Consider the following 27,617-nt stretch of genomic DNA (forward strand, 5'->3'; position numbering starts at 1 on the left):
GTCTGAGATGTTATCCATTACATCAATCACACACCCCTCCATTTAAATTTGTAAACTTTCTCGTAAATTAATTCCAGTGTGATCTGAGCAGGAAAACAATTTTCTCCAGCCATATTTGACTGAACTGAATTAAATTTACAAAGAGAATTAACACTTGTAACCTAATCTTAATGAGTTATTACATTCGTTTCCTTTCATATTTTTTAATTACATTTTTTGCAGGATTTTGTTTCTTGCTGAAGATTTATTAGCTTTTCCAAATTAGCCCTTAACAGAGATGTTCAGTTTATAAATTCATTGAAATTTTGAATTGGATCATGACAATGGATAAAGGAATTAATTGAATTGACAGCAATTTTAATGGTTGGCTTGCAATTAAATAGACCTAAGCAAAAGCGAGATATCTTTTGAGCAAGTGTAAAATATTGAAAAGCCTTCTACCAGATTAGGTTGATCTGAATCTCAGATATTTCAGGAAGAACTGATTCTAAGGATTTGTTGTTGTACATATCTTAAATCAAGTAGGAATTATGCTCGGATCATGTGTTTGGAGTGTGCTTTGTTCATAAAATAGAAGGAACAGGAAGGTTAAAATGGAAAGGCTGGCTAGCCTTTGATAACTTGCTTTTCTCCCTATTTACCTGCTTATAAGTTGAAAACGTCCAACTACAAAATAGCTATATATATATATTTTTTAAAACTGGTAATTAGTAAAAACCTGAAGAGAGTGCTCAATACTATTGCAGAGCAAATATGTGTCTTATTTTTTATTACCGTTTTATCTGTTTGGTTACATATGTTTTGGATGTTGGACCATGTTTACGATCCAACAGCCTCGTTAGACCTTACAGAAATGGTTGTTAGTATTAGAAAGAAATGTTTACTAACAACCATTTCTGTAAGGTCTGACGAGGCTGTTGGATTGTAAACATAGTCCAACATCCGAAACATATGTAACCAAACAGATAAAACAGTAATAAAAAATCAAACATATATATATATATATATATATATATTGTAAATATGCAAAACCAACTAATTTTTTTTTTTTTTTATAAAGAGGTCACTGCATATCAAGGCCCGGAGACCACTTGAGGATAAAGGTGATTGTGTGTATGATTAGTCATTAGAACAGGAGCATAGTAATCGTTTGTGATGGAAATTTGGTATAATTAGATTATTTATGAAGACTTGTTTATGTTGGATTTAAAGACTACAATATTGTAGTCATCTGGAAAGCAGACCAGCAGGACAGTTACACAGGCGGGCGGTTCTAGGAAAGAAACTTTGTTCATGGAATCCATGTTTAGGTTTATTCTTAGTGATTTTGGCTAGGCGAGTGTTTTTTTGTGAAAGATTGATGGTAGGGGGGCACCATACATTGGAGCTCAGTCGAACACTTGCCATGTAAATAACGATAGAGCAAAGACCGGCTCACAACGTCTCTTCTATGGGAAAGAGTTTGCAGAGAAGAGAAAAATGCATCACTTATTAGATTACAGCTTTGAACTCTGTCAAGGCAGGATGTATATCTTTTATAAACCTGTTAACAGTATGCGTATGGTAACATCCAGATATCAATAATTTACAAAACCTGAAGACGCATGCACAAGTTTCTCTTCTGTAGTTTAGCACCAGATTAATTCTAGACATACAAAAAGGGGCGACGTTTGTAAGTATAAAATTATAAGTAATAATGCTAGCCATTATATACCATACATTACGACCATGTAATCCCTACAGCCACCTACCTTGAAAATGCTGCTGTGAAACCTGACATAGTTATATGGAATAAGTCAGAGAGAGTTGCAACCTTGATTGAAGTGAGAGTTCCTAATGATGGCGGCCTGAACACAGCTGAAAGAGAGAAACAAACCAAATACCAAGGTCTCATGTATGATATGAAAAGAAACTGGAATCATAGGGAGATATCAATCATACCAGTTATTATAGGTGCCACAGGGCTTATGAAGAAGAACCTGAAGTCCTACCTTACTAATATTCCTGGTGAACCAAGTGCAAAAGAGATCCAGACAATTGCACTTAAGGGAACAGCGAGGATACTAAAGAGCTCTCGGTTGGTTTCAATAAAAAAACGGGGTAATGTTGGCAGCTGGTTTGCCTGCCCCATACCCAGCATTACAATCTTCAAAGGAAGAAAAATGAAAAAGAAAAAAAGAAAAAAAAGTAACTATATATTTTAAAACACTTATTAAATAAGATGGGAGATGGGGAGTAGGACTTATTTTTTCACGATCTCCCAAATAGGAGTATAACATCCTTACATACATGTGGAGCACCCTGAAATCTTGTGTCAAAATATAATTGCATTTAAATAAGAACTGATTACAACAGACACAACATCTAAGATTGCCTCACGTAGGCAGGTAGGGCGAGTTATAAAATAAAAAAAAAAAATTTGTATCAATTGTTATACTCATATATTTAATTTATAATAACATGGAGTACTATAGACTAACATTTAAATAAATACTATTTAATTGATATCTAATTGATATTTTAAGCAATTTTTCATTCTCACTAAACATTTTTTAAAAGTATGTCTGGAAGGGTGGAGGTATATCTGACGTCATGATATATGTGACTGGTAAATCTTGTAAAAACTTAAATCGGCAATATTCTGTTAATGCGAGTTTCTTTAAATTTATGCGCATTTTTTGTGTGTGTGAATGGAGAACATAAGATATATCTTTTTTTTTTTTATTAAGTGTTTTTTCTTAATTTTAGTTATTTACTTTCATAATATCCTTGTGTATGTGAAAATATTTAACTGATAAACTATTAAACTATTGGTCACATTACACTGAAATTAACAGGAAATAGTAATTATACACCAAGGATGGTTTATAACGAGTAAAATCTTTTGCTTGGATGGATGAATAACGCATACAGAAATATGTCGGCAAGTTGAAATGCAGAACATTCATTTCAACTTGTCGACATATTTCATCTGCAAATTCATTCATACCTGCTTGAAATAGTTTAATTTTAAATATTTCTTAGCTATCTGTTGATAATTCAAGCGGTAGGGAATAAGGCTGGAACGCTCAATGTTTTGGCTTTGATTTTAGCTGATTGCATCCAAGTTATTTATTTATTTTTTTTTAAATCTTTGGAAATCATTACTACATATTAGGTACAATATAATATTCAATCAAAAATTAGCTCTGTAATAATAAATACGAAATCTGCATGAATTAAAATATATTTAAGCATATTTTACGACCTCCCCCATTCTCTCTAGGAAACTAGGAATGTTTTTTCAATAGTTAGCTTTTGGCGAAAAAGGGATAAATAAAATAAAGAACAAATTTTATCTGGATGGTTCTATTGGTGGGGCGGGGGGGGGGGCTTAATTTAATTAGAAGACAAAAATTCACTGCAGAAGACCTCTTAAATTATCAAGAAAAAATGTTTTTTATATGGGCTAAAACAATTCTAAGCATAAAGATGTTTTTTTATAATGAACTTGGAAGATTTATTAAGTTATATATCACATATTAGTAATCAAAGTAAGGTTTATGTCCACAAGATATAAATCTGGAGAATCTTTACTGTGTTTATATAATAGTGTTCAATAGTAAAGATATTTAGAGGTAAGTTTTATTTATTCAAACATATCATGACTACATATCCAAAACAAGTTTCAATCATAGCTTTAATAAGCTTGATTTCTTCCGGTTTAAGAATCTTCAAAATGAAAACGAGTAACACTCTCTAAACCTTCATTTTTATAACCTGGTGACATATATAAAAACAATCATTTTAGACACAGATTTTTACCCCCACTCCTATAAATGTATTGCCATACACCTAAGGAGTTCCATTTGTCTCATGGATAATAATGATTATAAACTAGTGTTTGAGCCTTGCCATATCTTGACCATTTGGCACGGTCATGAAAACATAGTCAACTATTAAAGGTTTCAAGAAATATGTGTGCATGAAGTGCTTTGTGAGGAAAGGATTTGCACAAAACCAATCTCACAAGTGATTCAAAAAGAAGTGAACATCAAATTGAAATCGAATTCCTACAGGTGTCATCAGTTTTCCTTCTAGATGTCCTACAAAGGGGTATCATAGATTGAAGTTCAGACGAACACTTGCCATGAAATTATATGAAATTACAGTCAGTACATCAGCTATAGATCTCATAAGACGAAAATCATATGGCTTGTCACTGAGTAGGTTATTTTTGCTGAGGTGGTTGGCAATTTCTCTATTTAACACGGATTCAAGCAACTTACTCATGACACACAGAAGGCTAATTGGTGTGTACTGAGAAGCAGAAAACCAACGTTTTCCAAAGTGATGGGAAGCATTTCTCCTTGTCAAACTCTGGAATCTGCACAGAATTTCAAACAGAACCCTTCATTTAACTATGGGGGTTGCATGTTCTCATCAGTCATGTCCAGGTAGAAGTCCTAAGTAATTTGCAATTGTATTCTAAATATCGCCTTCACTATGGATTGAACCTTCAACCTTCAGAAGAGTGTCATTTACAACTGAATTCACTAAGTACTTTATCCATTACGCCATGGGTCCTTGCAGTTTTTGTGTATTCATGTTACTAGTTCTTAAAAAGTGCTTTCCACTTTTGCTTTCATGGAAGATAAATATTGAAATAGGGGGAACGATATCTAAGTATATAGTGTTTTCTTTTTTTTTTTTTTTTTTATCCCAAATATATGTATATCAGTGTCTGTAATATATATATATATATATATATATATATATATATATATATATATATATATATATATATACATATATTGTGTTACTGATTATTTAAAACTGCATTATATTCCCGTCTTCAAGGAAAATGCTAATAAAATTCATTTGAGTATTTGAATCTGTAGGGATACAGATAAACACTAATGATAAAGTAGCCACCATTATCAGCTGGGAACTGTTATATTGTATGTCCGGTGGAAGGCAGGGAAGAGAACGGAGTGTACAGTAACTGCTCCATTTCCTGTTTGTTTCTTTGTTTTTTTTGTTTTTTTTCCTGCTGGCTTTTCCTTCCTGCTTCTAGATTTAATGTAAGCTACATGGCTGATATGATATATAACCCCCCCCCCCAAAAAAAAAACACAAAAAACAGAAGCTCTGATATTTGGTTAATGTAGATCTTCAAGGACATATTTAATGACCTTGATCATATCAACTGTTTTCGATCGTAAATGATGCAAAGCCACATAATATTTTCAAGATCTCTCTACAGTTCTTGATTGTGTAAGAAAAAAAAAAAAAACTTAAATGTTATTGCAAATTATAGAATCTGTTATGCAGGGTTCAAATCCTATCCAATCCATTGTGCTCATTTACGTGCTTATATTGTTGGAAAGTATGAACTCTATTTTTCACTTGATTATTGATAAAATAGAAAGCTTTGATAACTCTTCTTGTCTTTATCAAATTCTGATCAGCCCCCCCCCCCCGTCCATCTGACACGCATTAACTTTTATCATGGCCTTCGTTTCTTCATGAGTGGTGACTATTTGTAAAGAAAAGTTTTGCCATAAGATAACCTCAGGAGGATTGATATACCACAAAACAAACTAAATGAATCGAAACCTTATTACCAGGAAGAAATCTTCCATAAGAAACTTTGACATTGGTTTTACAAATGTTATTTAATGTGTGTGTGTGTATGTATGTGTATGTATATTCTTTAATCACCACTTACCAAGAAAAAAAAAAGCCAGTAGAGTATATGGGTTAATGAGATTTTCAGTTGGATGATGAATAGTAGTATGAAAAGATTGAGAATTGGTTAGTTCACAGAACGACTCTACAGATATTTGGCGAGATTGGATTTGAAAATCAATCGTCTTGTAATCTGTACAGAAACATTCCTATGGTAACGTGTTCTGCATGAAAAACAGTTCTTTATCTTGTTGATAGAGGATTAGTCCTTACTAAGGTTTCATAATAGTGAACCAGAGTATGAAGCTCAGTTGATAAATAACTTCTTGTTCCTTGTTGCAGGTATGAGGGACCATGGGAATACCGAAAAAGTAAGGAAAGTCTCACAGCATCGCTTATGTGAAAAAGGGGCTGCAGGGAAGAGAAGAAATCATCTCGCCATTAGATTAAGAAATCGATTTTATAGTTTGGCAAGGCAAGAGTGCTCTGAGCAGTACCTCTCTAGATGTTGGCTAAATCTGACTTTTGTATAGGTAGAGGATTTTCTCTGTAGCCGGGTAATTTCTGGAGAGATAGAATGATCCAATCATTTTTTCAGCAGCTTTAACAACGGATTTGATGCAAAGTCTTCCAATTTAATGCACAGATTGAATGGACATATTTTAGATGCATCCTGACCTCAATATAAGAGGCTCTGTCTGTCAGTAATGCTCAAATTTGTTACTCTGTCACATTACAATTTGAAAAGGCATTTTCATTGCCAAAGAAAGATGGACTATATATATATATATACACACACACACACACGGGACGTTTAAAAAAATTTTTTTTTAATTTCACATGACGGTACTTGATGTGTCGGGGAGTGTTCTTACGTAGGTTTTTGTATTAGAATGTGTCCAATAAGTATCAAAACTCTTCAATTGAAAAAATTTGATTAAAGGAGTAAGTCCGATTTTGACCAAAGTTAACCTGTTTATACAACCTAACACCAAAAGTGCATTCGAGAAATTTTATTACCGCATAAGCAGAATAGACCAGCCTATAAAATCTACTATGGATTCTTTTATAAGACTGAGATGCGTTCAAAAGGAATGTTTCTTTTTAGGGCACAATTGAACGCTGATACTTGACTTTTGTACATTTAATTTTAATTCAAGTGATTATGTAAAAGTAATTACATAAAATCAAAAGTTGGTTATTTAATAAGACGGGTGCATTCAAAATGAATGCTTCAGTTTAGAATACAATTAAACCATGATACTTGACTTTTGCATTTTAAACTTTAAATGTATCCATTAATTACAGTTAATTTTATAAAATCAATAGTAGATTCTCTACAGTGCAATATAGACTACAATGTTTTATAGACTGTCATTGTGGAAAGGTCATAACTAGAGCAGGCAGTCAATCGATTTGATTAACAATAAAAAAAGGGCTATTTCACTGATTTCTTTGACAATAAAAATATGAGGATGGAACATTTGTTGAGCCTTATTTAATCCCGGACAACGTTGATTCTCTCTACTAGTGTGTGTGTGCGTACATACACATATATATATATATATATATATATATATATATATATATATATATATGGAAATCGCTCCAGACAAGCCATGAAGCTACTTTATATATAGAGCTAACAAGAACAATGATTATCGAAAATATGCCAACTGGTTTTACTCTTGAAAATACCAAGGTTATAGGTAGGAGGAAAAAGTCAAAAGGAAGAGTACCACAAGCTTGCGGTTCTTGGGGAAAAAAAGCTTCTGGACTAGGAAATTGTATTACAAAACAACGGCTTGATGGAGATTATTATTACAAGTCAAACGAGCTGGAACAAAAGAAGCAGGGAATAGATGAGACAATTCTGGAGAACACATACTAGAATATCATTTACAGAAAAGACTGAGATCAGTAACATCACGTCTCTGAAAGTGGTCACAGAGAAGAAAAAAGGGCAGGGCTAATCAAATTGCAGATGCGTTTCTACACTTTATCAAAGAACCTTCAAATGGGACAGATTCACCAGCCCAAATTGGGCAACATTGGATTATATTCATTTGAATAGTATGTTCGTAATCTTTAAATTTAAATCGTCTGCCATTATTGTTAGCTATTTACTATTTGTCTATTTTACATTAGTAAAAGTTAGACCACCTTTTTGGTTCTCCGTTCCTGTAGATTTGGAACCATTTTTTTTTTCTTTCTCCTTAGCTTTAGGTGTACTTGGTCTCTATAGAAACAAAGCAGCTTATATTCCTGGTTTCCATGGTTATTGTGAGTGACCATTTTGTGATATGTTTTCTTTTTTTTTTTTTTTTTTTTATAAGATACCTTCTCGTAACTATTAACCATGTTGGAGCTATGAGAGACCAATTGTTATCCGTCGTTAAGCACTGAAAGCATAATGATCACTTTACAGACCACTTCATTTGATCGGCTTTTGTTTTTGTTTTCTTGTTTGTTCAAGAAACCAAATAACAGCTCATATGGCTAAATCATGTTCAGTCAAGAATGTAATTTCCATTTATTAGATGGAAAATTCTTCAAGCACAAAACGAGGATTGCCTTAAAGACTGGCAAGGTGGAGTAGACATTTGAAAATAAAATAAAATTGTATTTCTAATAAACTATTATTATAGGTAAGCGAATCTTTGACGTTTTGTGTGGCTAAGTGCTGATGAGAGCTGATACAACATATGTAATTTTCTTGGTGAGCAAAACTAGATTTAAGGTTTCATATGAATGCGCATGTGTTATCTCCCTTGCATACACATATATATATCTATATATATAAAAACGAAAATGTATGTATGTATGTACGCTTTTCCTCGATGTCCACAAAAGGCTTCTTTCAGAGAAGCGCTTGCTCGGTTCACAACTTAAAACTTTTTATATCATCTATAAATTGTAATATCTCAGAGTTACCCACGGAGCTTGCCTGTCTATTTAATTTTATTGACTTTCAAACGTTAATTATTCCACATTTCCCGCATCGGCACGCGTTACATTCGGTTTTCGGTATAAAAAAAGCGTCGACTCTAATCACAGGCCGAAAGCCAGTTGTCTCAAGAGAGCTAAGTAACGTTTGTTCAATGTCGACTTCGTCATATCAGACTGTAGCTTTCATTTCGCTCCTCCTAATAAACAGGGAGCGGGTTTTTAAAAACAAACAAACCGATTTATTCACCTCATTCAAAACTGTCCCGCACAAAATGCTTACTGCTGAATACCTATCGCCGTCACGTCAATCAAAAACGTGCACCTGTTTTTTTTTTTTTTTTTTAAACACTTTACTATTTTCCAACTGTGCGTCGTGAAGGCTTCGTTTTTTTTTTTTTCACGGGCACCTGTTTTTTTTTTTTTTTTTTTCCACATTTTCGGTTTTTTTTCACATACCCCGAAAAACACCCGGGCAACGCTGGGTACCCCTCGCTAGTATACAATAAAACTCAGTTTTCGTAACAAGAGCTCATGATGAGATGAGCCTAGCATGAATTAAAAAAATATATTTAAAAAGGAAAATAATTTGTCAAACATAATGCTTGGAATAGACATATTTGTTTTCTTTCAAGCTTAAGGATTCTTTTTTTCTGTAAAAGTAAACTTCAGCTGTCAACAACTCAGATCAAAGAAACGTTTGCAATAAGTGTTGTTCAACCTGCTTTGTCAATTTTTGCTAAGGGTTTTATAATTTAATAGGCTAAAAATTCAGTCATATGCTATTTATACACATTTTTTCCGATAGGATTTTTAAATATTTGAGTTAAAAAAATAAATGGATTTGAAGTATTTTATGATTCAAACGTATTCATTTATTAAGGACTAGTAATTCTACCCGATGTTGCACTGGACAAAAGTGTAGCTGTAGCATATTACTATTAATACTTCCATCTCTATCTTGCTTTAGCCGTCACTCTATTTTTCCCTCTCTCACCCCTCCCGTTTTCCCTTCTCCCCAATCCTCTCTTTCTCTTGTGTCAATCCCATTCCTCTCTAGTTGGAGAGAGAGAGAGAGAGAGACACGCACACATTCTTTATATATATATATATATATATATATATACACACACACATATATACTAGCAAAAGTACCCGTCGTTAACTGGGTTCAAAAACAGCCTACAGAAAATGGACTCTAATTTATGAAAGTACTAGCGAGGAGTACCCGGCGTTGCCCGGGTGTTTTTCGGGGTATGTGAAAAAAACCCGAAAATGTGAAAAAAACAAAACAAAACAGGTGCCCGTGAAAGAAAAAAAAACGAAGCTTTCACGACGCGCAGTTGGAAAATAGTAAAGTGTTTTAAAAAAAACAGGTGCGCGTTTTTGATTGACGTGACGGCGATAGGTATTCAGCAGTTAGCATTTTGTGTGGGACAGTTTTGAATGAGGTGAATAAATCGGTTTGTTTGTTTTTAAAAACCCGCTCCCTGTTTATTAGGAGGAGCGAAATGAAAGCTACAGTCTGATATGACGAAGTCGGCATTGAACAAACGTTACTTAGCTCTCTTGAGACAACTGGCTTTCGGCCTGTGATTAGAGTCGACGCTTTTTTTATACCGAAAACCGAATGTAACGCGTGCCGATGCGGGAAATGTGGAATAATTAACGTTTGAAAGTCAATAAAATTAAATAGACAGGCGAGCTCCGTGGGTAACTCTGAGATATTACAATTTATAGATGATATAAAAAGTTTTAAGAAGTTGTGAACCGAGCAAGCGCTTCTCTGAAAGAAGCTTTTTGTGGACATCGAGGAAAAGCGTACATACATACATACATACATACATTTTCGCTTTTATATATATAGATGATAAGTTATGAAAAGGAAGGGTTGTAAATTTGGGTTGAATTTGTGGGTATCAAAACCAAAGCAAAATATGATGAAAGTAAAAATGAAATAGATAAACCCCATAATTTATTATACCATACCTGTTCACACTGAAACACTTATCACAATATTCTGTGGATCTATATTAAAAAAAACTTGTTAAACTTTGTGACATATTTCCATTCTATGCGAACGAACACCCCATAATTTTATTATATCATATTTCTTCAAACTGAAACATAATTATTAAAGTATACTTACGCAGATAGATATGAAAAGTCTTTGTTAAAGTTTGTGCTTATTTCCATTCTATGGAGACCAGGCGCGAACGCAGACCCCACAATTTTATTATACCATCCCTATTTAAGTTAAAACATACTTATCAAAGTATTCTTATGTACAACTATATCAAAAACACTTGTAAACGTTTTTTTTTTTAAATTTTTTATTTCCATACTTTGTGGACCAGGTGCGAACGAAGACCCCACAATATTAATGAACCACTGTTCTGCCAGATCAAACATACCCATTCCTGTGTCTCGATACATCTTCTATCATTATATGTAATCAGTTTTTTTTAAAATAGTCAACCATATAGGAGCCTATTCGTGACCAGACACACACACACACACACACACACACACACACACACACACACACACACACACACACACACACACACACACACACACACAGAGCTTTATATTATATATATGTAGATATATAGATACTTCATGGAATTAGTTGGCATTTTATAATTCATCTAGAGCAACAATGATCAAGAATATATCAACTTTGTGGGTCTTTATTTTGTAGGTTTTGCCAGTTAGCTGGAGGTGCGCATACACACACAGACAACTGCCGTTTATATAATAAACTAGCAGGAGTAGCTGGCATTGCTCGGGTCCATATAAAATAGAAGTGAAAATGTGTAACATTTTTATATAAAAGTTTTTTTATCTCTCCCTTTTCTCTAAAGCCCTCTCTGTATCTCCCCCCCCCCCGATTCTTTTTTTTACCACCCCTCCCCGTTACCCTTTCTTATTCCTTCGCCAAACTCATTCCTCTGCATTTTTTTCAGCACAGGAAAAAATAACTAGGATACTGGAGCTATCCCTTTTAAATGTAATACTGTAATCTCATATTTATTGCTCCTGGGCAACGCCAAATAGAACAAAACAGTGACATTCTGGAGTCCAGATAATGGTGCTAAAAGAAACCCAATTGAAAACATAAACCCAAAGAATTGTGATGTAGACCAATGTAGACATTTCATAGGTAAGATATTTTTATAAGCTGTTAACTTATTGACAGATGGAAGCAGTTAATAAAGACTGTTTCAATGATTTTTAACAGGAGTATATCTCGTTTATTCTGCGTCTCTTTTCTGTCTTTTTTCTAGTGAGAGGAACTTATTTACCTATAGTGTTGTAATTTATAGCTGTATTTACATGTTTTTGATCTAACTTGTTTTTTCTTATAGAGATGCTTGCTGGCATCTAAGTAAAAGGATGGAAAAGTAATTAAGGATGGTAGGATAGAAACATTCCGGTATATTAAAATACTTTGCAGAAAACTTGAGCCAACAACAATAATTATGTAACTAAACAAAACAACTAGGTAAATTTGTGTTTTATATATATATATATATATATATATATATTAATAATTTTTTACCCAGAATTTTAATATGTTCAGATAAATAAAAAAAAAGTTAATGAAAACCTAAGATTAAGCGAAGTAAAAAAAACCCAGAAAAACGAATGTTAAAAAGTCTGAAAAACACGTGAAAAATGGCTTCAATATTAAGATTTTAAAAAATCGAAAAAAAAAGACATCTCACACCACGATTCGAACCCAAAACCTTTAGATAATGACGCCGCGCTCTAAGCAACTGAGCTAAGATGACGTCCACGAAATTGTCGCTTTTTCAAATATTTAAAGTAAATCCGGTTACGACGTCGTATGACGCATACATAGAAGCGAACGCATCATGAAAGGGCGGTTTTTGCTGACCCCCCCCCCCTGTAGAAAATTTCAGGGTGACGGAATTAACGTTTTTGGCCAATTTTTCGATATTTGTTGGGCGAAGGTTGGAAGTTTAAAATGATACCGATCTGGCGAAAATCCGTGACCCTTGTGGAAAAGTTTTTGCGAGACACACAGACACACATAGATACATACAAACAAACACACACACATACATACACACATTTTCGCTTTTATATATATATATATATATATATATATATATATATATATATATATTATAAATGTGAGTTATTTATAGTTCTAGTTAAATTATGTGTGTGTGTGTTTTTTTTTTGTTATTTAAAGTATAAGTAAATTATGGGATAATATTAAGGTTGTTAAGATGTTCTTTATAATGTCTGCACATCATAGCAAGATATGATTGTATTTATAAAAACGAAATAAAAATTGTATTGCCTTGATAAAACAACTATTCTGAAAAACATTCTTAAATAATTTCTGTGATTATTAAGTTTCTAGTATGCATTGCACAAACTGTCGTGTGTTGTCTAACAGTCGGTTGGGTTCTCCACTATGTATTTCAAACAAAACTGATATGTGAAAAGTCACCAAATCAATGTTTGCTTTTAATATTAAAAAGAAATAATCTTTTCTCTTGGTTTTGAAGATCTATAAAAGCCAAGAGAAAAAGATATTTTACTGGAAAGTTCTCAAATTTTACAAAGATTGAAGGTTACCTCTGCAAAAAATTCTATGAATGTAACTCAGATGAGAATAAAAGTTTAAATTGTCGTCAGTTCAAAAATTCTGAAACCAATATACAAGTGAGTCAGCCATGTTTATTTGTTTATTCAAAGAAGGTGTAGTTTGTAAAACAGTCTGAGATTGTGATTGATAAAAGCATAGTATTGACAATTTAAAATATTATATATATATATATATATATATATATATATATAGTGAATTATTGCATACACGCACACACACAATCATATTAATATTAAAAATATGTTAGTAGTAATATTATTTATAATAGATACTAGTGATGGTATGAATACAATATTTTTCCCCGATTCTGATACAATTACAGATTCCTTACTAAATTCCTGATTCCGATAAAATTACAGTTTCTGATTCTTCATAGATCTTTTAATATTTAACTATATAGTTATTTTCCCAATTACCATAAAAACTCTGATTAAATATGCAGATATGTTTTTAAATGTAAAAATACACTTGTTGGAGATGATCTATTAATCTTAATTTTACTTAACTATTTATAATTATAATTAACTAATATATAATGACATATTATTTTATTATTACTACTAGTGGTGGAAGATTTTGCTTTAAACAAAATCAAATAAAGGACAATTAAAAGAAACGTTTTTGGTATCGGAAAATAGGCACAAATTTTTCCGATTTCCAATTCCGATTAATCGTCCCAACACTAATAGATACGAGGTGGTAACTGAAAGTTGATTATGTTGAGAACAAAGAAGATTGCCGCAGTTGAAGAATAATATTTTCTAGTACTAATGTTCCAACTCTCACTGTAAAATTCCCCTCTATGAGTAATGTTTTCTAATAATCTTCTATATCTTCTCTTCTCTATATTAATAAAGTAGCTGCAGGAATTCCCATCTAGACCAAAGTATTGTAGGTTTGCAACAGCAGATGCCACATACAAATTCAATACATCTAGGCTAATAGCCACTATCTTACGTAGCTTTTGAACAGCATTTTAGACACATTCAGTCGTGATAATAAAATATTATATTGTATCCTACAAGCAACACCATCACAATCGCAATATCTTTAGAGGAAAGAGTCCTTATTTTTCTCTCTAAATATTTAGTCCTACCACTACTACCAGTTGTCACCAGGACGAATTCTACAAGTTCCACATATTCTGTGATTACACGACTGTAATTAAAAAAAGAAATAAGTACAGAAAAGTTAACAAAGCCTCCCTTCCAAATAATAACGTTATTTTAGCACAATCCATCGACATACAATTGAATGTGATATTAAAGCCACAGTAAAATTTCAGCATTAAATGTTTTATATTTATTTGAATAAAATTCACACCAAAACTAATTGACAGATCATTTATCAGTTTTGGAGCACAACTGCTAGGAGCAGGAGGGACATCTAAATATGATCTATAATTACTTTCCCTTAGTATCATGAGAAAGAGCTGGAAGCCCTTTTTAAAAATTTAGGATAATATTTACCATATTATCCAATTGCTTCATTTACAAATAAACACCTTTTTTGTTTACTTTTATGGTCCCGGGCAACGCTAGGTACGTCTGCTAGTATTAAATAATTATTCATTATTTGACAACCTTACTTGATATTAAATAATCTGTAAATGGTTGATAGGCCATAAAACAAATCAATCCAAACCTTAATTGAACCAAATTATTATAAGACTATAACTAATTGTTACCATAACATAAGTTAAATCTGTAAAATTATTGGATGTGATCAGTTTTCCATCCTGGCATGTATTTTGGATGACTTTAATAAATTGACTTCCAAAGTAACCTATCTCTGGCCAGGTTTTTATTTCTCTTTCCCTCAGTTCCACTTAGCATTTTCTTCCATGTTTTCCTTAGCCTTCCCCATGAACTGAACCTGCTACCTCAACTGTTCTACATCTACATGCCCAATAACTTATAATCTCATCCATTATTTTAACATAACCATACCATAGGTCTTCTCTTCTGTACACATCTCTCTATACTCTATGATTTAATCTTCTGAAATCATCAGAACAAAGCCTGTCCTTAAGACTCGCATTACACATCCGTCGTGTCATTTCACATATCATTTCTCTCCATGCAACACATGTCCTCCACCCTCACTAACCAGGTTTCATTTCCATACATCATCGCGCTGTGTACACATGCCCAATGAAATCTTCCCTTTGTTGACAGTGGTAATGCTTTGTATGTAAATATAAACGTGTAAATATTTTCCAAATTTTTCAATCTTTTAATTTTAAAGCCCAAAATAACTTTCAATTTGACCGTTTACATGCTTCAAGTTCCTTTCAAATTTTTAAAGCAATTTTTTACCCTCTTTCAACCAGCAAAAAGATTAAAATGGATGATTTCTTTACAAAGAAACTAAAATAGATTTTTGTGGATTTAATTTCTTAAATTTTTTTTTTAATCTCGTTTTATTTTACACTATTGCATCTTTTTTATTTCTATAATATTCTATTAATAACAAATAAAAAAAAGCAAAAAAATAACGATGTGTATTTATCAGAATTATGCTGACACATAAAAACACACACATAAAAAAATATTTTCCTGAATATTTTTTACGTTTTCCAAAAGAGCTCTCCACACCAGATTAAAAACTTTTGTGGGCTATACTTTGGAGACCCTTGCTATATATATATATATATATATATATATATATATATATATATATATATATATATATATATATACTTAATCCATGTTAATAAGTAACCTCCCATTTTTTATATTTTGTTTAGTTCCTCCTTTTAGGTTTCCAAAAGTTTTGTATTATGTCAAACTTTGGAATCTGCGCAAAATTTCAAACCTTTATTTAATCCACATAATTGGCATGCTCTTGTTTAGTCAGCCATGACCAGGTAGAAATTCTAAATAATTCACAATTGTATTTTCAGTGTCACATGCACTGAGGATTGAACCTTCAACTTCCAGAAGAGTGTAACTTACAACTGAAATTTACTTAATACTCTATCCGTTATGCCACAGATCTTAGTGAGAACAGTAGTCAGAATAATACAGATTATCAATCCTCATCTCAAAAATTCAGAAGCATAATACCAAAGTTTCGTTGTCCTGGAATTAACTGAGCAGCTTGAAGAAAACATGTAAGGATATGCTTATAAAAGTCTGTCCCCTCACCTCCCCTTTCCAAGTCTAATTCCATCTGATATACTTGAGTAAAGAGATATTAATATAATCGGTTTGAAAGTGATATTTTATTAAAATGATATTACCATCCACAATTGTTGTTTGTTCATATGCATAAAATGTCTGATCTTTTTATAAAGAAGGAAAGAAAGAAGCATTTTATAGCAGTAAGTTTGCTATTTTTTTTTTTTTTTTTTTAATTGTGGTGTTGTGTGTGCAATTCACTCGTTGGGGGTCCTTATCATGCTTTCTTCCCCTCTTGAAAAGAGGAAACAGGACCTTGCCTGTGCGGAAATTCTCATTTGTAAATAAAGTTGGCGACTACTTTGTATATTTGTTTGTCTCCACATTTGCCATTTCTCTTCTGTACGTGGATTCTTACCGAGTGAGGTAGCTTATATGGACCAGTGATAACACGTGAAAAAGACCCCCCCAAAACATGAAGGTATGTTTTGTTTTAGTTTTCGAATATATTACATTTTAATTTTTTTTTAATTTAGATTCAAAATAGCAATTATTTCATTGAATATATATATATATATATATATAATATATATATAATATATATATATATATATATATATATATAGTTTTAATTTAGCCTGTTAAAAAAAATTATTTTTCTTTTTATACTTTATTTGCTCGAAATAAGGCATATTGCCACTTGGACATAAAGGACCACTATTTGAGATCATACCTACAGCGAACTATGTGAGGAGTTGAGCAACGAGATGTCTGCTTGCATTGCATTTAAACTTCTGCATGTTAGTACAGTCGGGGAGGCAGGAAAAGGAATTCCAAAGTCTAGCCATCTGAGGGAAGAATCTATATGAGTAGAAGGCTTTCTGGCATCTTGGGACTGCTATAGTGAAAGGTTGAGATTTTGCTTGATGGATTTGTTTGTGAAATGTATTTTAAGGGGGAAATAACTGCGATGAGTTAATCAGGGCATATTCCATTGAAATATTTGTTTCATTTCTTTCCTACAATTCAGCAAAGTGATTGTAAATAACATTGGTGCCTAATTTATACATTTTCATGTTTGCTTGCCTGAAATAAGGTTAGTGTATTACTGTCGCTCTTAATCTTTACAGTGCCACTGGAAAACCTTCTGGGGAATTCTAGCGGTTAATAAATAAACCGGCTATTATTCCATATGCATTTGCTATCTTCACATTAGTGATTTCTCTTGAGTTAGTAAATCTGCGCTGAGTATTTATTTCCTCTCTAGGTTAGACATATGTATGGCCAGGTGTCGTTTTGATGCAAGTGTTTGTGTGGAATGAACTGGATTCGAACTTGACACATGAGTCATTAAATCTATGATGAGTGAAAAGCTTATAAGCAGCACATAAAAAGAATATGAAGTTGTATTTTTTTTTTGTTTCACTTTGGATACCTGCAGTTCCCTGGGTTCGAATATGGGATAATATCACATGCAACAGTATATTATAGTATAATGATTTACATTAACAGCAACCTTGATGTTGTAAACCTGGTATCTTCATCACTAAGCTATTCACACACACACACACATTCAGATTATGGTAATTATTTAAACTAGCAGAACCTGTAGAAATTCCACAGTGGCATATTTCATATGTAATATGTTGCTGCTGGGCATTCTGTGGACATTCAGTGTGAACAGAGACCCCGTAATATTATTGTAGTCCTTTTGTTAAACTGTAAATGTATTTATCTAAATAATCTGGTTAATCTAGTGTCAGAATATATCTGGTTATTACGGTTTATCTCCAATATCCTTATAGAAGTCTGTGACATATTTCCATTATATGAATGGCCTGGCATGAATGGAAACCTCATGATATCATACCATCTTTAGACAGAATAGATACTACATTTGTCTTCTAGCCAGAAAACCAAGAGGGTATATTTTAGTTTTATGTATGGCCCAAAATGTCTTTTATTTTTTTTTTTTTTTGTCTGCCTTTGGTGATTAGGAATTCCTATTCATTAAAAAAAGAATACATGATAACATACTACGAACATTAAATTAGCATATTTATATACTAATAATTTAATGTTTGTAGTATGTTATCTTCTATCCTTCTAAATAGAATTTCCCGATCAAATAATTTATAATTTGGAAACTGTGACTCGCATACATACGTTAAAGGTACTACAGTACTAATATATAGATGTTTTGTTTCAGATTGTCTGGGGGCGAACTAAGTAGTTTAAAAAATAAATTGTAAAGAAGTATGTTATTACATTTACCAATCAGTACAACGATAACAAATGAAAGTTTGATTTCTTAATTTAAAGGCTATGAAAATACAACAAGATAACTGTATGTATATATATATATATATATATATATATATAAGATTGTATCAAATTACTTAGATGGGTGTCACACTCGAGCATTTTGTCTGTGGACTCTACAGCCCTCCATCTGATATGTTTGTCTACAGAAAAAGTCATTGAATGGCAGTTTTGCTTACACTTTACTGTATTAATGGGAAAAATTCCACCCAGCCTGACCTGGTGTGCAAGAAATATATATAAAATGTTCATTTGTTTAGTTAGGATGGATTTGTTGATATATAAAAAGCATACATTTTGTAGAAGGTCAGTTGAGAAAGATAAGAGTTTGGTTTATGGCAGGGAAGTTTAAATAAGCTCTTTCTTCTTTAGAAGTTGAATTGGACAGAAACAAGATTAGGACTAAAGATGTGTCCTAGAAAATTGAGGGGAAAATCTCACAAAGAGGATCTAAAAAATGTGTCTATAAAAGAAAAGTCTGATAGTAATGGCAGTAGTTATCTTCATCCCTAACATTAATTTCATTCACTAAAATAATAAAATGGATATTTAGCATCAGTTTGCCATATTTTTGTTTCACTAAGTTTATCTGTAATAATAAAAAACTTCTCCAAGATTAATAAAAATATTTCATTTTAATTATTTTATTATTTAATATTGAATGTTTCTTCATATAGTTTATTATTTTACTAGCAGTACCTGTGAAGATTCCACGGGTGTTTACCTACTTTTATAACCAAACGTTATATGGCTAATGAGAGATAACCTGCTATATGAGTTCATTTAGGCCTTTCCAATCACGGAACGCAACAAAAAAAAGTTTAAGTTATTTTAGTCACCCAGAACAACGTTCACAACACAACTGATTGTTTACACAGGGACATGGTTTGCTGAGTGTTTCTGGTTATTCTGTTTCAATAATAAAAATTCACCAATCCAGTGAGATAGGTGCGGCTACACACCACGTTATGATTGTTTTTGCTGATCTATAGACCACAGCCCTCTCCCAAAGCTGAGGTAAGCACTCCTCTTCTGATAGATGCCACCTGAAAAAAAAAAAAAAAAAAAAAAAAAAAATGACTCAAGTTGACTGTCTGGTTCGGTAGCAATGCAGAAGCAATAGGTAAAACTACTCCAGTCATTGGTTTTCTTTTTTTTTATAAAAATTATATTAACAAAAATTATACAACTACAAAATGCTAATATAATACCACTGTACAAACGTAAATGTGTAGGCAGTTGAAATTAAATCACTTCAGAATCAACAGTTCAACACGTGTTGCATCATCTGCAACCGACAGCGCTTTCATCTGGAGAAATAGTCACCCAAATTCCGAATTCAATTTTCATACATCATAAATCTTGATAGGTGGGATAATGACAGACACAATTAAAGTGAACCTGTCTCTTTCTTTTTATGTTGTCACCAACAGTTTACAGATATGAGTATGGGGCAAGCCTTTGTCAGTGAAAGTGTCAAGCGATGAATTAACAGCAGTGGAGAGTTTTAGCCAGACACAAGTCTATTTTGTTTGTTCAAATACCATATATGACAAAAGTATTCAACCAGGGTTATTCAGATTGCATGAGAGAAGGGTTGATGGCAGTATTTTAGTGTTGACGTATTTTCCAGTGGGTCAGGAACGTCTCACTGTCAGCTGTCTTCTTAACTGACTCCTCTCAACTGTACTGTCTGAAATCGCTTGTGCATAAGCTTATATCATGAGGTGATGGGTAAAGAATGGAACTCCCAAGTCCAAACTAATCAATCAGGGGTCGTTATGACATATCCCCTTCTCTTCTGATTGACCTCGTGCCAACCGTGCATAATCGCTTATCGAAGTATATTTCCATTGAGCTGTTCTCACACTGATCATCTTTAGGAGATGACCTCAGGACAGATACTGCTCCCAACCATAGCCAAACAACTCTCAATACCATTCTCTCAAAATCAATTGTTTTCTTTGCAAAACAATGTTATCAACATATTATCATAAATCCCCAAATCAGCTAACTGAAGCTACTTTTCCTTGGTTTGGTTGCGTCATTGATCAAACAAATGGAGTCAGCAAAGCAATTATTTTGGTAAATTTGTGTGAACTTGATCACTACATTTGATGTGGTCCCTATATATATATATATATATATATATATATATGTATTAAATCTCCAGAACAGCTACATGGTAAAGATCTGATGATCTCATTTTCTACTAAACAATTTAAGTTAAGTTTTTTTGGGTTTTTTTTTTCACCATTATATAGTTGAATTCTCTTGTATGATTGCAGATTTTCTGACAGTCGGCGTATGGACGTGCTAAATCTGCGATATGTTCAATTCAGTTGTTTTTTCCAGGAATTTAGACTGCACTTTTTATTTTTTACTTTTTTTTTGTTTATTTTTTTAATCATTTTATTTTCATATCATTTTGTAAAATATTGAAAGCTTTTTTAGACTATATATTTGGCTTCTAGATTCGCATGGCTAGGTTTACTTCCTTTTATCTATTTGCTTGCCGGGTATCAAAAAGCACTTAAACATTTTTATGCATTTTTATTCATATACTATTTATACTAACATATCACAGAATAGATCTTAAAATAATATACTTTATTATTTACTCACTAGGAGTAATCACACAAGCCATCATGAAAGATTGCTTGTTTAGAACAACTTGTGGTGTTCTCTGGAGTCTGAGTAACAATAAGTCTTCCCAGATTTCCAGTACTCTCTGATAACCCTTGCAGTTGAATTTGCAATATCACAACAGCCGCTCACCATTGATTTCTCATTGACAGTGATCATTGGTCTTCACTGGAATTTAGGTGAAAATAAGCCTCTCTAAGGTCCCAGTTCTCTTTGCACTCATCCAGTGGAGGTCTGGCTAGTGATTTCACTCCTTGGTCATTCCATCCTCCTTGACTCTCCTCACTTATTTCGTGAAGCATCAGTTTATGATGACACACACAAAAAGGCACAGGGAGGTGGGGTTAACTTGCAATCAAACAGTTTGTTTTCATGGTTCCATGTGTTTTCACTTTGTTTTACATCTGTAGCATTTTCTGTATGTCCAGCTTGTGCCCATAGCTTATGTGTGCTACTATCCACATTCAAGGGTTTTCCTTAATATTTCAGCTGTTTTCATTATTGTTATACGTTGTATCTTATCAGCCATTCCTCTGATTCTAATCTCTCCCATTCTCTTTTCAAAGTTTTTCGGTATTGTTCCTAGTGCTTCTACTATTAGTGTGTTATTCTGACTTTCTTCATCCACCATATTCCTTTGAGTTCTCGAGCCAGTTCCGGGTATTTGCTCTGCTTCTCTGTCTTCTTGATCTTCACTCTGTTGTCTGCTGGCATGTCAAAATCTACAATTTGGCAGGACTTTTCCTTTTTGTTAACAATTATGATATCCAGTTTTCTTGCTTGGATGGATTTATCCGTTTGTATATCCATGTCCCATAGGATTTTGTGACTTTCATTTTCGAGTACTGCTGCTAGTTTGTGCTTATACCATTTGTCTGGGTGCTCAAGATGCAGTTGTTTGCATAATTCTTAATCTCCGGCCTTCTCCATTTGATCGTGCTTATTATATTCTTTTTGAGCCAATTTGCCGTATTTGCTTATGATGCAGTTTATTGTTTCGTCTCTTAGTCCGCAGAGTCTACATTTGCTGTTTTCTTGTTTCTTGTCGATGCTTGCTTTGATGTGGTTGGTTCTCATTGTGTTATCTTTTGCGGCTATCTATCTATCATTCCAGACATAATTTTATTTTGGGTTTAACTTTTGGGTTCAAAGAAAGATGATTATTGGTAAATGATACCATTAGGGAATAATCATTCAAATTTTATTTTTAGAATATTATAAATCTTATTGACAAATTTAATTGTGGTTGATTGTTCTTACTGACAAAGCCAGAATTGTAAGAGAAACGGTCCAAATGACTGTCAAAATTATATAATGGTAGAGGTAATCCAAATTATGAAAATTGTGAAAAGTGATTAGAATCTAAAGGTCATTAATCAATAATCTTTGATTCCACGCCAACTTATAAGACCATTTAATGGCCAGCCATTTCGTCGAGACTGAAGCAACAGACTTTGTTATGCAGAATTATACAATGCATACAATATTATACAATAATAATCAGCAAGCAAAACGCCAAAGCAATATTTTAAGCAAATGGATCCGTCATTCAGTTCAATAGCAAAAAAAAATTATTTTAAGTTGGATAAATATTTTTGGTGGACGGTTATGCTTAACAAGATGGATACTGCTGAGGTTTATGGGGTTGACCTTGCCGAATTCCTATTTTATTGAATCTGGTGTCTTTCATGCATTAATACTGCTTTGGAAGGATATGAACTCTCAAATTTCTTTTTCAACCATGGGTGAATACCGACTTGTGCTGAATTAGCTAATGAGTTGTTTAAAATAGTATTGCACATTAAATGACTCCAAAAGGGTAGATTTTCCGTTAAACCAACTATTTGTAAACCATTCAGACATCTATAATATAAACCTCAAACATTAGTTTGTATGTGAATGTATGTATGTATGTATGTTTGCATGTCTCACTAAAACTTGCCAACTATGCTGTTTGGAGTGTGTGTGCTTGGGCGGGGTGTTAATCAAAACATAAGAATAAGCAAAGTAAATATTTTAAAACTTTAAAAAATCGAAAAAAAAAAACACACCAAAAAAATTAACGTAAGGCAAACGAACGATGTTAAATGTAAAAATCGGAAAAACAAAAAAAGAAAACACGAAAAAGAATACAGAAAAACGAACGTTAAAACTTTAAAAAATCTGAAAAATCCCCCCCCCCCCAAAAAAAAAACACGTGAAAAATGGCTTAAATAACCCCGGGGGGTACCCGGCGTTGACCGGGTGTTTGGAGGTGTGGGGGATCGGGCAGGGGTGGGTGGGGGGGTGTTAATGAAAACCTAAGAATAAGCGAAGTAAAAAAACAGAAAAGCGAACGTTAAAAAAATCTGAAAAACATGTGAAAAATAGCTTAAATAACCCTACTTCAATATTAAAATTTAAAAAGTCGAAAAAAAAAAAAAAGACATCTCACACCATGATTCAAACCCAAAACATTTAGATAATGAGGCCGCATTCTAAGCAACTGAACTAAGTATTTATTTAAAGTAAATCAGGTTCCGACGTTGTATGACGCATGTGTAGAAGCAAACTCCTCATGAGAGGACGGTTTTTGCTGACCCCCCCCCCCCCTGTAGAAAAGTGCTGATTTCAGGGTGAAGGAATTAACGTTTTTGGTCAATTTTTCGATATTTGTTGGGCGAAGGTCAGAAGTTTAAAATGATACCGATCTGGCGAAAATCCGTGACCTGTGTGGAAAGTTTTCGCGAGACATACAAACACACATACACATACATACACACATTTTCGCTTTTATATTTTAGACTAGCAGGGGTACTCGGCGTTGCCCCGGTGTTTGTAGGAATGTGTGTTGTTAAATAAAAAAGAAACCGGGGGGGAATAAAAGTTGGTAGGATCGAACCCAAAGCCCTGAGGCAAAGTTTGAAAAAAAAAAAAAAATCGGCCAGCCAGAATGAGTTACTGAAAGAATTTTGAATTTATTTAAGAACCAGATTTACAGGTGCGCGCCCGGAAGTCGTTGAGCGTTATGACGACGTCAATGACCAGGTTTGTTTGTTATAAGTGAAGTAAAAAAAGAAAACGTTAAAACTTAAGCGGGAAAAAACAAAAAAAAAACTAATGTAAGGCAAACGAACGATGAAAACAGAAAAATGAACACGTGAAAAATGGCTTAAATAAGCCTGTTTCGATATTAAAATTTAAAAAATCGGTGGGTACGCAGGTATTTTGGGTGTGTGGTCGGGGGTGGATAAGCAAAGTAAAAAAAAACAAAAAAACAGAAAAACGAACGTTACGTGAAAAATGGCTTAAATAACACTGGTTCAATATTTAAATTTAAAAAATCGAAAAAAAAAAAAAAACGCATCTCACACCACGATTAGAACCCAAAACGAATGAACCAACGCAATAGTGAACCAACGCGCTAATCAACTGACCTAACGCGACATACATGAAATTTATTCAGTTTTTCAACTATTTAAAGTAAATCAGGTCATGCCATCATCTGGCGCATGCGTAGAACCGCTTGTCGTCATGAGAAGACCGTTTCGGCCTGTGATTAGAGTCGAGTTTCGCTTTTTTTTTAATACCAAAAACCGAATGTAACGCGTGCCGATGCGAGAAATGTGGAATAATTAATGTTTGAAAGTCAATAAAATTAAATAGACAGGCGAGCAATTTATAGATTATATAAAAAGTTTTAAGAAGTTGTGAACCGAGCAAGCACTTCTCTGAAAGAAGCCTTTTGTGGACATTGAGGAAAAGCGTACATACATACATACATTTTCGATTTATATATATAGATAGATAGATGGTAAGTTATTTCGTATAGAAATAAAGTTTTAAACGAAGGGAGTCAGTGAAATTGTTTCTTTTTAAATGACGTCAAAAACTGCGTGTGCGTCAAGGATTTTTTTTTTTAATTGGTTAAAATAAAAGAATTTCCAACGTTATTTCGCAATCAGCATTGTGGATCAGCTGATTAGGAGGTTGCCTTGTAAGCTTTAGTTTTGATGTAACAGTTGTATTTTTCTTTTTTTTCTTTTAAACAGAGTTGTTTTGTAATTTTTATATCAAAACAAAAAACAATGTCCTTATTTCGATTTTTTTTTTTTATTTTTTTTTTATTTTTTTTATCGGAGCTTTAAGTAAACTGAAGGTTAAAATTCTAATCCAATGACGATAAACAAAAAAAAAACTTTCTATCCTTTGCATTTTGTTCTTTTTTACAGTTTTAACATTTAAACAGGGTTAAAAGATTTTTATTTGGCAGTTTTTTATTGGTGAAACATTTTTCTCATTTCGAGGGTTACATAATGTGATTTTTTGACATCGTAACTGCTAATTTCTTTTTATTTTAATAACACACTAAGTCATAACTAATCATTTTTTTTTTTTTTTCGGTTGATGCAAATTCTACTTTGTAATTTATAACACTGATTTATTTTCAGTTTTTTTTTCATTGCAACACACCGTATTGAGAAATCTTTCTAGACTTAGGCAGCATTAAAGAAGTTCGCTTAAGTGCTCAATATCCGGAGAATAGCTTATTTTTGTATCCTTCTTCTGGTTGGGAGGTTTTCACATACTTCTTTTTCTAGGCGATTACATTTACATGTTTTTATCCATTCTTTTATTTTTGAAATTGTTGTGGGAGTAACGATGGAGTTAACAGCTGTGTCCAAAACCGAACTTCATGTCCACCTGGGCAACGTTGGGTATTCATGTTAATCTCTTATATATCATGGAGAACACAGCATTAAAAATTTCAGACCATTCATGCCAAGCATCATTTTCTGGACATTAAAAAAACAATATATACCACTGTTGAAAAGAACCTACGGATTTTACTTCTAAATTTTTCTTGTTCATAACATTACACGGAAAAAAGAAAAATTGAAGAAGGCGTATTATGCTAAAATTATAAATAATCTTAAATGTTTATTTTACAAAATTTTCGCTTTGTAATTTGGTTTCAAACTTATACATACATACATACAAACTGTATTTAATAACTAACAAGAAACTAAATAAAGTATAAAGTAAGAAAATCGAAAATAAAAATAATTCTTCTTTAACCATCCTGCACCCACCGTTATAACCAATAATAATAATAATAATAATAATAATAATAATAAAACAAAAACTAAATACACCAAGCCTCAAAGAAAACGATAACAACAATCACTCCTGACGACGATCGGATGTACTGATAGAAAACGCTAGAGAAGAATATGGTTGAACAACAACTTTTGGGAGCCATTATATACAACATGCCAGCTGAAATAAGAAAGACCGCTTGACGAATTGAAAAGATATCCAGAAAAATCGGAAAAAGAATAACATTGTCTTGTTCAATCAGACGTGCTTGAATGACTTGCTACCAAAATATACAATTACATCTATGTTGTTTTTGTTGTTGTCCAATACAAGTAGAGATTTATAAATATACATTATATAAACATTTTATTTCAATACTACAGTATACACAGTATGCACATACTTTGGTACTACGATAATATATACATACACACTGTTATAGGTATTCAAGGGTGATAACTAATAAATTTAATGAGGTTATTAAGAGTGCTCAATAAAAGAGCAAAATATATTTTAATAAAAACAAATCTACAATGTCGCAACACTGAACATACTAATGTTTCGGACAGATGATGGGTTAACACCACAAGTCCTCGTCAGGTGACATAAAAGTGGTTACTCTCCATAGAAAAATCAGTTCATGAATTTATATAGAGTTATGGACTGTTTCTTCTGTGGAAAGTAACCACTTTTAAGTCGCCTGACGAGGACCTGTGGTGTTTAACCCATCATCTGTCCGAAACATTAGCATGTTCAGTGTTACGACATTGTAGATTTGTTTGTACGTGTAATATATATATATATATATATATATATATATATATATATATATATATATATATATATATATATATATATATATATATATGACTGTGGCCGAACAAAAATCAAATGCAGCTAATTGTTAATGCGAAAATTAGCAGAGCTATAGAGTCGGGATATTTTTGTTGTTTTAGGAGTTGAAATTTTAAAAAAATTCTCCGGCTATATAAGAAATAAATGATGCATGAAAAATGTTTCAAACAAAATGTATATTTTTCATTTTTATTTAATGCTCGGTTATAAGGGGGTGGGGAAGAAAAGAAAAGAAACACGTTGTGTACTATAAATACATCTACTTCACTGAATAATAAAACGTAAAAAAAAAAAAAAATTCGTTGTGGGTGGTTTTAAAGTCTATTTGC

The 27,617-nt window shown here is 32.7% G+C and overlaps 1 protein-coding gene across 4 annotated transcripts in view; it reads left to right on the forward strand.

Moving 5' to 3' along the window:
• The window catches only part of LOC145284500 (cAMP-dependent protein kinase regulatory subunit-like), a 416,793-nt gene that overhangs the window by 156,785 nt on the left and 232,391 nt on the right, over window positions 1–27,617 (forward strand). The window contains exon 1 of one of the 4 annotated variants that reach the window (XR_013868850.1): window positions 15,990–16,867. The exons of the other annotated variants lie outside the window; for them this stretch is intronic. The gene's annotated coding sequence lies outside the window, so the exon portion shown is untranslated. Of the gene's footprint in view, window positions 1–15,989; window positions 16,868–27,617 lie in introns of those variants that run through there. 4 annotated transcript variants of the gene reach the window in all.

Source organism: Euprymna scolopes, chromosome 9 (genome assembly GCF_053919585.1).
Source record: "Euprymna scolopes isolate OS-2025 chromosome 9, ASM5391958v1, whole genome shotgun sequence".
Lineage (NCBI taxonomy): Eukaryota > Metazoa > Mollusca > Cephalopoda > Sepiida > Sepiolidae > Euprymna > Euprymna scolopes.